General features: G+C 44.4%; 1 protein-coding gene across 2 annotated transcripts in view; it reads left to right on the top strand.

Moving 5' to 3' along the window:
- Positions 1–2,054: 2,054 nt before the first annotated feature.
- Positions 2,055–14,391, top strand: part of Flrt2 (fibronectin leucine rich transmembrane protein 2) — a 95,799-nt gene continuing 83,462 nt past the window's right edge. Inside the window, exons 1-2 of one of the 2 annotated variants that reach the window (XM_076551171.1) lie at positions 2,055–2,509; positions 2,747–5,921. The gene's annotated coding sequence lies outside the window, so the exon portion shown is untranslated. The remainder of the gene's footprint in view (positions 2,510–2,746; positions 5,922–14,391) is intronic. The other variant, XM_006988410.4, reaches the window with a different exon arrangement.

A 14,391-nucleotide genomic window follows, 5' to 3' on the forward strand; every position in this document is an offset into this window, starting at 1 on the left:
TCCATTAAGGATTGAAGTCTTAAAGATTACTAGTGAGCTAGCTTTCTGTTTCTTTTCATTTCTCTTCTTCCCATATTAGACTACCACTACCAAATCCGATTTATTAGTGATTGTTTCTCAATACAAGTAAAATGGCGTGGCTATCACAGGCTGTGAATTTGTAATACTTAGGAGCCCTTGGACCACATCCATTTCTTTTGCTCTGTCTGGTCTCACCTTCATGCCTTTCTAAAGCTGACTCTTAAGTCACGCGGATAAGAAATTTATTACATTGCTTCTCTTCATACATTTGTTGTGGTATTTTCTTTCCTTATGTTTTTTTTTTAATCACAATCATAACTGCACCAGCAGCTTTTTAAAAAGCAGAGCATGCTCATCGCACTGTTTCATTATAATTTAGGATCACCAATACTTGAAAATAAAAATCTACATACTACTAAACATTCCCTCTTCCTTTTTTTCAATTCATCTCTTCCCAACAGCATGAATCTGAAAGTAAAGCCTGTTTGAGCTTTCATCTTGTCCAGTTAACCAAAAGATGTTCTTAAGAGTGAAGTCAATAAACCATCCTCTCAGAAGAAGGATACAAGGGAAGAGAGGTTCTGGGGGCACATTTGCACACTTAGAAAGGAGAATGGATATTTAAAGGCAGGTGGAAGCGCAATTGTCCTAAAGTGTGTTCTTCCTTGCGGATTCAAGAGCCCAAGGAGCTATTCCTATGCTCTACTGCCACCTTGGCAAATCAGAAGGATTTACAACGGAATTCTTCACGCTGAGGTCTGGAAGCAGCTCCGGCAGCTTCTCAGGGCTGCAGAGCTCAGATAGGCGTTTGGAACGGCTGCTATTCACATTGGCTTGGCTACTTTGCACGCGGAGGATGGGGGTGGGGGCATCTATTTCGCGGAAAAGCAGGCTTTGCTTTCCCCTTTGAAACAATCCGGCTTCAGCAAGGTCTGCCTGTAACTCTCAGAGCTTTCTTACAGCTTCCTGCCTCTTGAGCGCAGAATAGAGCCTGAAAAAGCGATTCTGCCCTTCCGCCGATCTGGGTTTACGCTCAGATCAGTCTTGGCTCATTTGAGGATGAAGGCTACAGTAGAGGCGCCTGAGAACGATTTTTCTCAGGACTAAGTTTCTTTTCAGGGTCAGCGAGATGGTTCTCTGCTCATTCAGTTAACTTCCTGGAAGTTCTGAATGCGTAGGCAAAGCTGTTTACTAAACCCAAGCAGGAGTTTATTATTTGATTAACCTGTTCCAAGGGAGCCTAGGAAACACTGTTGGTCAAATCGCCCTTAAAACTGACCCGCTGTTTCAAGTCCCCGCTTTTTATTTCCCCTTTCTTCCTTTTTTTTTTTTATGTTTTGCAATTTTATTCTTGCTCCACCCCCACCCCCACCCCAGCCTTTCCCTTTCTGCAGGTTTCCCCAACCACATATTAATTCCCGCCCCCCCCAACCCCCCCGCTTTTTTTTTTTTTTTTCTTCTCCACTGGGTCTTCAGGTGCCTCAATTTTCCTCACTTGAGTGATGTCATTTAGTTTACACTGGCCTGGGATGGATAGGTGCGAGGCAGCTGTCCTTGTGGTTTCATTTAAATTTGCCAGGGGTGGGTGGGTACCCTCCTTCATTCCTCTCGCGTGGCACTCGGAATTCTGTTAAGAGTTAGAACTAGATCAGAGATTTCCAAGTCTTCAAAGCGCAGCTGGGAAAGGAAATGATACCAGGGGCGTGGGGGGGGGGGGCGGGGGACAGAAGTAAAGGAATAAAAAAACCCAACTTTTCTGGCAACTTCAATAAATCCGGTAACTGGAGGTAAAAAATAGATTGTGAGGGCTGGGTCTGGTCCGGATGAAACGCTAGGCTCCTTCCCAATTCCCGAGTCTGGCTCGGAAAGCGCGCCACTGGCGTCTTGCCACGCGAGTGCCCCTGGACAGCCACACGCCCACTGGAACTGCACGTGAACAAAGCTTTTGCCGGGAGAGCCGCGGCCTGTGGTTTCTCAGCGCAATCTAGCTTCCATCCAGAGTGTCGGGTGAACACAGGGTTAAGCTAGTTCCCTTCTCGGTAGGAGGGAAAGGAGGGGGAGGGGGAACGAAGCGTTCTGTCTTGCCGGGTACCTTGCAGTTAGTTGTACATTGGAAAGCGGTCGCCATCACTTGTGAGTTTGGCGTCATCCATTGTCACCACCGAGGAATGTGCGCTGGGAGATAACACCAAGTGCAGGGCCTCTCAGACACGCAGGGCTCCTCTCTGCTTCCAGGTGCGCTCGGTTTCTGGTCCTCCTTCCCGAGTTTCCAGCAGCTGGAGGAAGCACCTCGGAACCGGTCACGGCGGCGCCCACTGAGCCTCAGGACCAGGGTGGCAGTTCTCAACGATGGGCAGGAGGGACCTCGGCGGCGACCCCTAAAGCAATACCATGCCCGGGGAGTCCCTCTGCTGCCATGCCAGCTTCTTCCCTTTCCACCTCCCCGACCCAGTCGGATTCGGATGAGCTAAGGAGACAAGGCCACCAGGTAAAGGGATTGCAATGCCAGGTGAAGTTTCTAGTGACTGCCTTAGCTTTCCTTACGAGGGCACCACGTTATTTGGGAAGATTTATTACTATTATTTTTTGAGCAAATGGTGGGTGGTCACCGGGTGGGTGTTCTAGGTATTGTCTCTTTTTATTCCCCAAGAAAATAGGTTTTCTTTTTCTCTCTACCCCTACTTGGAGGACTTCTGTACTCTCAAGTCGAATTCACATCCTCTAGGGAGTTTTGTGACTGAGTTGTGGGGATAAAAAAAAAAAAAACGCTCCTTTGCTGCCTGCCAGAAACATCGATCCTAAACGGAGTTTTCTGAATCCCCCATGCTTTTAGAACTCCAGCCTCTCATTTCCCCTAGAATGAATCTCTTAAGTACGGTAAGTAGCAAACTCCCCTACCCATCTGTGTTGAATGGCAGAAGGGTTATTATGATCAAGCGTCGGTATTTGAAACCCCTACCCGCCCTGTGCCCCAAATCCGGGTTCAATTAGTCACTAAAACTGAGGATGCTAGTTCGTTTTCTTTCCAATCGAGTTCGGTTTTTCAAAACCAAGGACCCTGCCTGCTCTTGCTCCTGCACCGGGAACTGGTAGTGTTAGGGCTGGTGTAATTGCGCTTTCCTGACTCACCGGCGGGGGATGGAGAAGTCCCCCAGAGCTCCCAAAGCTGAACTAGGATCACTTTCCCTGCGCGGCGTGCCTGGGACGTGGAGAAGGGTCCTTCTACGCCCCCAGGAGCGGAATGCAAGGCCAACCAGATGCCCAGAGCAGTAAGGAGAAGAACCTATCCAGCTGCTCTCGGGTCCCCTCCAGGCTAGGGACCTCCTGGAAAGGTTCCTCAGCTAAGCTGACCAGTCCAGGGCTCTTCCAGGAGCTTTCAGCGCCGGCGCGAATCACTTCTGTTTTGTGATTTCCCCTCCACGATCAAGGGTCTGAGCTAGCTAAGGTCTCTGCACTAATCAGGGGAAGGAAGATTTAGGAAAAGAGCCTGTCTGTCTCGGGAGGACTAGTCCCACACTTGCTGTTTGGATAAATCATTTTGCCTGTCAGGGCGCTCAGGAAGGGACAGTGGCTGCCGAAGGCTACCGCCATCGCTGCTGTCATCTTGGCGCTTCTCTTCATAAGCTCCCAAGATGACTCTCACTGTCTGTTTCCCTCAGATTAGAGGCTCCATTCACGCCCCCATTCTCTCCTGGATATCTGTCAGTTAACACTTCAAGTTTGGAGAAAAGACAGGCCACGCATACGTGTTTTCTAGTCGCCTTTGCATATCTAAAGGACGGGGGAGAGTGGCAAAGCTCTCTTGAACCCCCGTGGTGTGTGCCAACGTGTGTGAATGCGTGTGTCGCGGTGCGTTTGGGTGTATCCTTGTGCGGCTTGGGAGACAAATCGGGCGTTTCTCCAAGTCGTCTTACCAGGATTTAAGCGCTCAAGTCCATGAAGGTAGCAGACACAACAGCGATGCAAGGAAATAAAAACAATCGGGGAAGTGGTGCCAAGTGACTCAGACTTTGAACTGAGGACAAGGAGTGCGGTCGCGCCTGGGGTTCGTCCGGAAATCATCTCCAGCGGGTTACAGGCAACGCCCTTGCCAAAGTCGTCAGTCCAGAATGCTGAGAAGATCCCTAGGGAGTTGGTTCAGGGCGAGCTTTCAACTTGCAAATTGCTTTTCCCGGGGCTCTACCCACAGTGCGCCTCATTGCAGCCTAATGCTCGGTGCGGGCTTGTTCTCCCCCTTCTGTTAGTATGCCGACGGTCTCCAGACTAGTTAAAACACATCGCAACTTGCTGGAGACTTATGGGCAGCAATGAATGGAGGAACAAACCAGGCCACCACCCCCTTGCCAAAAAGAGAGGAAAAAAATAAAAATAAAATGGAAGAGACAGGTCTCAGATTTCTTAGATTACTCTTTAACCTTTGCAAAGAGAATCCCAAGTGGGAAAGGTGTGCCGATTGGACGTTTTAACTATGCAGCCTGTTTTCATAGTCATTGCTGCGGACGTTGTCGGTTGTCCATTATAATTTCTAGAGACAACTCATCTATCTACTGAACATCACTCTTTCCAGGAGCAGCTAGGGTGACAGGGGAAAGCGGATGTGTTTAAATAGGATGCCAAACTCTAATTCCTCCAATTAAAGTTTATGGAAGAAAGCTTGATGAGCAGACCTTTGATGCGCTGGAGGTGCCGCACACCCCCAACGTTGCCTCTGAGTAAAATAACGCCATTTTGGTTGAGAGACTTGCTATATTTTTACCCTCTAATGTTACGTTTCGATCATTTCTAAGTAATAGCTCCTCTGGCGTGGATGTATATCAGGCGAACTACAGGGAAAGGGTCCTTCACCGTTCAGAGAAGCTGAGGGTAGGGAGGACGCCTGAGGCTTACAGAGCGGGAGAAGCATGGTTCTGGGTCAAGTTGGCATTCCTGGGTTAGCCGGGAGCACGTAACTCTCTCCAGGGAGGACAGGGTTAAAAGCCCCATCTGACTTTGCCTCTTGGAAAGCTTAGGGTTGCTGCGGCTCCTCCCAAGCATTCTTTAAACCAGAGAAGTGGGAGGGACTCGGCTTGGGAGGGAGGAGAAGAGGGAGGCCAAGAAAGAGGGCTCGAAGAGGGGAGCGCGCCAGAGCTCCAGGGGCCGAGGGAGAGGAGGGGCGCTCAAGCTGCAAAGCCGATCCCGCGAATTCATTACAGTAAACATCTCCCGGGGGTGTCAGGAGGGGTGGGGGTGGGGACCTCGGAGTCTACATTAGCGGACCGGGTCCGATCAAGGCAGCAGTGTGGCTGGAGCTGCCTCCAGACCCGCGCCCCGCAGACGCTGCACTTGGAGTGAGCCCCGCGCCCGCCCCCGCGCAGCCCGAGCTGCACGCCCTGCTGCGCGTGGTCCGCACATTCGCTGCGACCGAGCGCCCGCCCAGTTCTCCCGCCGACTCGCGCGGTCCTCGGGCTCCCAGCAGTCCCGGACCCGGCCGGGACGCGCTCCACCGCCCTCCTAGATCGCCCTACTTTTTTCGGGGTTTGAGGCGGAGAGGGGGAGACGGAAGAGGAGAGGAGACCAGAGCTGCGGCGGCCCGGAGCCTAGATAAAGTGGCATGCCCGACCCCTGGAGGCGGAGGTGGCAGAGGACCGGGGAAGACGATGCCGCGGCTCCGTAGGGGACGTAGGCGACAGCGAGCAAGGCGAGCGGGGCGCTCGGGCGCCCGCAAGCTGCCGGGAGGCGCTCACCACTCAGAAGCTCTGGCCTCAGCTTCCCGGAGCTCCGACGCAGCCAGAGACAGAGCTGGGTTGCAGCAGCCGCCGCCGCCACCTGGAGGACCCAGCAAAAGTTTGGATCTGGGGGAGGGCGCTGCGCTGAGCGGGATTACCAGCAGGGCTGAAGGGAGACCTGGAAAACCTTAGCAGGTAAATGCGCACCCTTAACCGTGCCTCCCGCTCTGGACTTCGGATCCTTTGAAAGCCTTTAGCAGGGTTAGCTAGGTTTGACTCAAAGTAAGACGGGGGCCAAGTTCAAGGTCCCAGGGATGGGTATACCAGCGCTGGCAGTTCAATAGTCATGTTAGCTGGGGGTGGGAAATGAAGTGTGTGGCGGCGGGGGTGGGAGGTGTCTTGGTGTTTCTTCGTGCCAGATAGGCAACGTTGTGAGTCGATCCCCCACCCGAGTGGAGGAAAACCCTGGGCCCCGGCTAGTGTCTGATTCTGTATAGTTTGGAAATTTAGAATGTGTATCCAAGGACTTTTAAGTGTGCCCGAATCCAGAGAAATGATAGATGGATTTCATTCACCCCCCCCCATTCTCTCATTCTCTCACCCTATTTCCTATAAAAAGAAAGGAAGCTTACTTTTGCTCACCTGCTTCTCGTAGCTTTCTCTGAATCTTAGATTTGGAGAGGGGTATGAATATTGAAAGCAGAGAGAGAGATATCTCCCCCCCACACCCCCGCCGACATCCTCGGAGTCTTCCCTAATTTCATTCACCTTCTGGTGTCATAAAATACGAACTATAAAAGTCACATTTTCATTGAAGGGCACTATGAAACGTTAGCCATTGGTGGTGTAAATTTGCTCTCTCTGTCTCTGTCTCTCTCTCTGTCTCTCTCTCTCTGTGTATGTGTGTGTGTAGTCGGGAAAAAAAGAGAGGTATGGATATGGATGTGCATGTATGTTCCACTGCCTGGGGTTAGTGATGTTACACAGAGCCCCCACCCCCACCCTTTCTTTAGCCTGATGCTCAGTGATGTGGGGGAACTCCGAATGGCCTCATGTGTGTAAGGAGGCTAGGGTACCAGAGGGAAGACACTCACAATTCTGAGCAGCAGTTCCATGCACTTTAGTTAATAAAATAGCTGCTGCTCACTCCCAGGGCAGAAAAGATTCAGCACCACCACCCCCTTAAGGCACTACAGAGTTTTGAAGCAGCTCTTGAGGCCCTGGTATCGTCTTTATTATGATGATCACTATTAATTCTTCTGGAAACTCCTAGTACATTCTCTGAATGAAAATCATCTCTCTGAGAGCTTGTGATTAGTTCTAATAGAGGGAATCTCCCGTTAAGCTAACAGTAAACTAATCAAGTAAGTGCAAGGCGAAAATCCCTGCAAATGCTCCTCCAGGAGCTCAAGGTGCCTATCAGATTTCTTTGCATGCGGTGTCTGCTGTTCACAGCCACTTCTAAATGGGAGCCATTGCTCCCCATTCAGCTGGGAGGCTACCTAAATCACACAGGGTTCTAGTGAGCTTCAGAGCATGTCTACTCGCTTACAGGATTATTGCTAAATTTATGATGTCTTACTTCCCCCAGCCCAAAGCTAATATGAAGGATGGCTTCCGTATCAGAGCAGGATCCTCTCTAGTCCTACCTGGTATGACCTTATTAAATAAGCGAAGAAGTATCTCCCCAAAATTCCGAGGTAAATAGAATGCCAGGTTGGCATTTGTCCAGTGCTGTATTTGATTGTTGCCGTATGGATATAAAATTTTAGGTCAGGATCTGAAATGTTAGAACTGGATTATGTCTTCTAAATCACCAAGGATATTTACCAGATACATGTGGCTTGGCTGGCCACCATATTAGAGGAGAATCAATCTTTAGGGAATATGCACACCAAGAAAAGTTGCACGTTTTATTGCCCCTGAGTGTGTACAACTTTTCTCCCTTCATCTGTTTTTTAGAGAAGCCTGAGAAGAAATCAAATTAGGCTAGGGTAAAAGCCTTTAAGGGTCTTTACTAATGACTGTTGACAGTATAGTACCAGACTGTCATGTCAAGGTGCAAGTATCTGGAAGATGTAATTTCAAACATTATCCTTTTCCTTTTTTCTTCTTCTTCTTCTTCTTCTTCTTCTTTTTTTTTTTTTGATACCTATATCTTCACACTTACATAGTTTCACTGCTGTTTTACAAATTCTAGGGGATGCTTTAAAGGAATAAATTATGCCAATGCTGGCCTACTCTGGGGTCCCTTGTGCAGTCTTTTTTTTTTTTTTTTTCCTGTATGAAAGGTTTGAGATGATATGATCATCCGAGTTTGAACTGCTGGATCTCATTTGAACCTCCTCTGATTCCCTTTACATTTATTCTGGCCTGCTGGATAGATTGACTTAGGATTTAGACCAGCCTTCCTAAAGCAGCGATTAAGTTTCCCTGTTTGAAGCTGTGGTTTCAAGTATGTCCACCACCAGAAGTTTTATTCTGTAGAGGCTCAGCTGCAGCGTCTAATCTAGTTTGACTCTTCAGCTCTCTCTACTTTCGCAAGGAAGAATGGCTGCTCCTGTGATCAGCAGTGCCTTAGGTCCAAAATAAATAAATAAAAGGAAACAGCGAGGAGACTTTGCTGTCTGCTTAGAACATTCCAGTAAGGTGAAGGTGATGAGCCTTCTTTCTGTTTGGTTCATGCTTTCCTGGAGGATCATTTTTTGGTATATTTAATTTTAATTCAAGTTCTCCCCCCCCCTCACCACACACACACACACACACACACACACACACACACACACACAGGATTGCTTTAATAACTTTGTGGTTTCTGCCACACTGATTCAAATTCAGCCCATTAGTGACCTCTATCTGTGAGAAGTGAATACTCATTGTTTTTCTTTCTTCTCATCAGCATCTGCAGACGGATGATGTGTGTCTGGGGACCTACTAGCTCCCTAGATCTTTCTGAATATTTCATATTTTACTTTTTTTCTGATTTGATTTTTCAAATACAGAGTTCAACACAGATAATGATATTTAATAATAGTAATAAAAATGTTTTCAGGGAACAGAGGCCTACTAAATGGTTATTCCATAAAGCATTGACAATGTGATCAACGTGAATTAAATCACAGCATTGCACACTGCCTGAAAGAACTGCACACTCAAGGCGACTGTTGTGTTGAGACTCACAGCGCTGTTGAATGTCTGTGAAATTTTATTGCCCCTAAGTGCTTACATAACAAGGGAAACTCGAGACGAGCCCAGAACATATATGTGGTAACTGTACTTCTTAGTAGCAGTGTGCATGTGTCTTTAAATTCATCTTGCCTTCTGCTGTGAACTTAGGTACAGACAAGGGACGAGGTGGAGCACGAGAAGGACATTTGTAAGTGGATGGTCCTTTTAAAGAGATTCCGAAAACCTGACTCCTAGTCCAGCTTTATCTTCTGGGGCTTTTCAAGTAGAAATCTGAATTTCAGTTGATTATTTGAAATGTTAATTGAAGCCAAAGTTTTCTGCATTTCTTAGCTTGGGTGGATATCATTATCTGACACTTCCCACATGTTTTTGATGTAGTGTTATTTGGGATGTGAAGTTTTAAGGAGTTTTTTTTCTTTCTTTTCCCTTGGGCAGGTTTTAAAAAGACATTTTTAAAAGACCAATTATTGTTATTATTGAAGTTAAACAACTATTATAGTATCCCCGTGGGCTTCCTTTCTTATTGTTCCTGCCCCCATCTATTTGCTTTTGTGAAATCATATTTTTCCTCTACAACTCCATGTCGAGGGTAGGAGTAGTACTGTCAGTATGTGTGACTCTCTCTAATAAAAAGCAACCTCCAAGTTTATAATAAAATATACACATATATACACCTCAGTGGCTATTTTCAGATAGATTCTTTTCAAGGGTCTAAGTATGTTTCTTTCTAAGGGCTATGACACAAATATTGTTATAAAAATATCCTGTGTTCTGATGAATACAGAGGCTTATTTCAGTTGCACGAAACAGTAAAACACTGTATTAGCAAAATAATCAGTGGTATTTTGAGTACATGGTCAAAATCTGTTAGAACCTTCATGTTTCCTTTCCCCCTTTTTTCCCTACTCTTTGGTGAATTTCACATCTACTGGTCTTTTTGGTTTTCTTTGATTCTTTCTACTGTGGCTCTTTGAAGTGCTTCAAAATTAAACAGTAGCTACTTTTTAGGGAAATTCATCATGTTACGTTCAGGATTCCAGGAGAGTTAATGACGCAGAAAAAGTCCTGTAAAACATCTTTCTAAAAGAAGTCCTTCTCTTGAAGGCTTCCTACTTACTGGCCTCCTGTACCATTTGCAGTGAATTGGAACTCCGTTATTTATTTTTCAAATACCACCTCTAACTTAATTTAATGTGGGATGTGTTTCTGCAGAAGTGTGCAATGCCTTGTGTGTCCTGGGTCCCCTGAACAAAGCAGTATCGTTGTTACCAAACTGCGGTAAGGGAAGGTCACAGAAAATCCTTGGGTATAATTGAGGAAGTCAGAGGCCTCATTCACCTCGTTCTCAAACACCGGTCAGTTACTGCGTTGATATTTAATAAGGACATACATTTTCCCTCCTGGCAACTTAGTGGTTAAAGACTTCAGCCATTTTTGGAAGCATTCACAAAGTCAGTCTTTGGAGCTGCAAACCATTACCTTTCTTTCCTTGATGCTTCTCATTTTCTTCTCATGGTGATTTTAGAGGAATGTGCAAGAAACTTGGAAGAAGCCTTCTGTTGACCTAAGTACATAGGACCAATTGTTCATTTCAGTTATATTGTTACATAGTTCAGTTCTTTCTATCCAAGCTTTCATAAAGATAAAAGAGTCCCCCAGACGAACTTTTTAAGAACCTGAAGGGTTTTGGAGTTAAGCCTACTGAAAAATAGCAGCTCCTAAAGTTCATAAATGCCAATGATCACTGGGAGCCCCTCTTTGGGGAGTGAAAGAGCAGTGTTTCCTACTGGGGTTCATGAGTACACTGCTCGCCAGAGTCCACACGGGTCACACGGCCACGTGGGAAGCATTAGATACGTATTAGTCCTGAAATAGGTCCACATGTTGGTGTCACTCAGCCCCAGCTGGTTGTGGGTGTCACTTTCATGAGAATCTAATGTCAAGACAAACTCTGTGATAGTTTTCTATCCTATTTTGCTCTCAAACTTGGACACCGATGCTTGGAAAAAGGAATTATGAAGGGTTTCTAGTACTTAACCACATGTAGGGCACAGGAGAGCTAAGGAGGATAGTTGGGATAAACATTGCCCTTAAAGACTCTATTATAAATTTCATTTTTTTTTCTTCTTCCCCAATAGTCCAGCTTCGGCTTAAGTGACATCTTGAAGCTAAGGGATATCTGGCTCTGCCCAGTTAATAATGAACATTCATTTTTAATCTTAAGTAGATGCAGAAATCTCCAAATATAGGTCAAAATTTTCATTACTTATAGATGTACCAAAAATGTTCGGAGTTGGGTATTTTTGTTTTAAATTGTAAAAACTTCATGGCAGTCTTTGATATATTTACAGTTTAAATAATAGCATTTAAATAAATAATATCTCCTTTCCACTATTGTACAAGATTACGAGTTTTTCTCTGCTGATCAATTTTGTGGTGTTAGGCATTTGGCTCCTCAACTATGAGAGAGCATGAGAAATGACTCTTTTTTTTTTTTTTGAGGAAAGAAAAATACAATGTACATTTTTTTGTCAGTGTACTCCTTCCTATATTTGACCTTGTAGGAATTACTTAATCTCCTGGAGACTTAATTTCCTCTTTGCAGAGTTCAACAGAGTTGTTGAGAGGTCAAATAAGATTTATGTGTGTGGAATGCCTTGATAACAATACAGTGTTACATTCTCATAAAGAGGCATTATTTAAGTTGATAACATTTACCATTGCATGACTGTCTTGTGTTAGGATAGGCAAGGTTCTGTCTAATTAACAGGTTAACCAAGAGATTCCTCTGCCCTTTCAGGAGCCATGGTTCTTGTATGTGTGTGTATGTGGTTTCACCTAACATATGAAGCGTTTTTTTGACCCATGTATTTTTTTTTCTTCGATTCATTTAGTGATTGGTTGACATCTTTGGTGAGCTTTCCCTGTTTTGACACTCCTCTTTCCAAGCCTGAGAGGTAATTAGGGTGAGATGAATTCAAGGACTAGATTTTCCTTCGCTTGAACTACTGAGTAGCTGACAGAGACTGAATTGATCACGGGTGGATTCTATTAAGGATCTTTATTGGAAGAAACTGCTCACTCCCTTGAAATAAAATTGCTTCTGTTTCTGACCAGGTTTAAACTTTATGTATGAGAGCTATTTTTTTTTTTTTTGTGAAAGCAACAACAGCAAGAAAAAGGTATGATGCATTTTTAAAAAGTTTATCTTGCAAAATAAGACTGTCCTTTTTGTGCTTTGGTTAAAAAAAAACCAACTCATTCATTATCAATGAATAGAAAGATCTGATTTGCTATGACAGAAACATATATTACAAAACTTTATGCTGCTAGTGTCACTAACATTTGGTGACCCAGTTCTTTATGGCTTATTGCGGTGATTTTTTTCATTTGTCCTATCTTAAACAGTTGTTTGCACATTTATTGCACTTTGCTAATTTGTTTACATGCAGGCCTTTGTGAAGGTTACTTCTGAATGTTTTGATGTCCCTTGATTCAAAGTTTCACAGACATAGTACATTTGTGAAGTATGCAAAACACTTTAGAGATGATGATTTCTGGTCAGAACAAATATTTTAGCCAATGATTCTAAATTCTTTTCATTTTGTAATTTGTTACCTTTCCAAGTTCTAAAAGTTAGTCTTACTTTCTATTTTATTTATTTCTTTGTTATTAATTACTTTTCATTATTTTAGAGATTACTGGAACAGGGTGTCTCACTGTGTAGTCCTTGCTGTCCTAGAACTCACTTTGTAGACCAGGCTAGCCTTGAACTTTCAGAGATCTGCCTGCCTCTGCTTCCAAGTGCTGGGGTTAAAGTCGGTATCACTACTCCCAAGTTTTCCTTAACTTTGCTATTTTTATAGTATCTTGTAAAGTCTATGATCATAGCTATTATTTTAAGATGGAAAACTGCTTTCATAGTTTGGTACAATGTATGAAAATAGTTTTGGGTCTGACATTATTAAATAGTTTAATAATAATGTTTTAAGAAAGAAGATGTTTTCTACTGATTAAAGATTAAATAATCAAATGAAAAGAGCTTATATGTGTCTGTGTGAGAAGTTAGTATGTTAGTGTGTAACTTTGCAACATATAAATACATCTTAAGTCTTGGAGACTGGAGAGGAAGTACTAAAATAAGCTGTTGTTAATTTAGCAGTAGTCTCTCCAAGATAATAAAATAATAAGGTTTCACCAATCGTGTGTTTTCCTTCTTTCTTTTTTTTGAGATTATAACATAATTACACTTCTTACCTTCCCTTTCTGCCCTGTGAACCCTCTCATACACCCCACCTTGCTCTCTTTCAAATCCAGGGTTCTCTAGTATTACTGCTGCAGGCCTATATGTATATGTTTAGGTATATACACACATTCTCAAACATAACCTGCTCAGTCTGAGCAATGCAACCCACAAGCATGTCCTCAGGACTGAACATTTGGTATCAGACCACCCACTGGGGTGCTCTTCCCCGGAGAAGATTCTTTGCCCCACTCTCTACACTCTTTAGTTGCCTGCGGTTCTTTAATTGGAGATTTTCTTTTCCATATAGGTCAAAGGAAACTATGTGAAGAAAAGTACCAAATGCCACAAGAAGGTCTGTCTCTTGTGAAGTAGATAATGATACGTTAGAAGCAGAAAGTATACTGCAGGTGGTGAAGAAACCTTACTTATTCACTCAGAAGTTAATCTTTAGCCCTTGCCGTGGGCCAGACACACAATATGTGCCTACATGACCAATATGGCTAGAGAGTCCAGATGTAGGTAGTGAATACGTCCTGTGCTGAGGGTCCAAGCTGGTGGCAGGAGAGGGTGATGCAGAACCTGACTGCATCACTGGTTTATGCATGACTGAAGGCATTGCTGTCAACATGAGTAACTGAGCCAGGAATATGCAATGAAAGGAACTCGGCATTCAGTTAGGTCCTAATGTTGGCTCTTCTACTTGTTAATTGGGTGAACGGTGCCAATTTTTAAATTGTTTCTTAGCCTTTGTCTCTTTTAGTAGAAAATGGAGGGCTGGGCATGTATCTTTGTGGTTGAGAAATTGCCTAGCATATATATGCCTGATGTCCATTTCTAGATTACTAAGGATGGGGAAAAAAGGAAGGAAATGCATGCAGTGGAATGCATAGAGAACAAGAAAGGAAATACAATTTTATACAGTGACAAAAGGAGTCTTGTAGTAGAGAGTGGTGTAAGCAGGTCATTTGAGATAGGGCTAGGAAAAGCGAGAGAAACAGAGTAAAGAACTTCTCTCAAGTTGGAAAATTCATTACACCAACTAGTTCATTGAAAGCACCAATTTTTGATTATTAAGAGTTTTGTGTAATGTGCTCTCACACATAGAAATATACCCTTGCATCCTTTGCCAATGTTTGCAAGAAACCAGGTTCTGATCTGGGACACTGAGCACAGTGAGCTATGATGATTATGTCTTTGCCAAGGTACAGCAACTTTTATCAAATTGAATTT

Source organism: Peromyscus maniculatus, chromosome 14 (assembly GCF_049852395.1).
Source record: "Peromyscus maniculatus bairdii isolate BWxNUB_F1_BW_parent chromosome 14, HU_Pman_BW_mat_3.1, whole genome shotgun sequence".
NCBI classification, from domain to species: domain Eukaryota; kingdom Metazoa; phylum Chordata; class Mammalia; order Rodentia; family Cricetidae; genus Peromyscus; species Peromyscus maniculatus.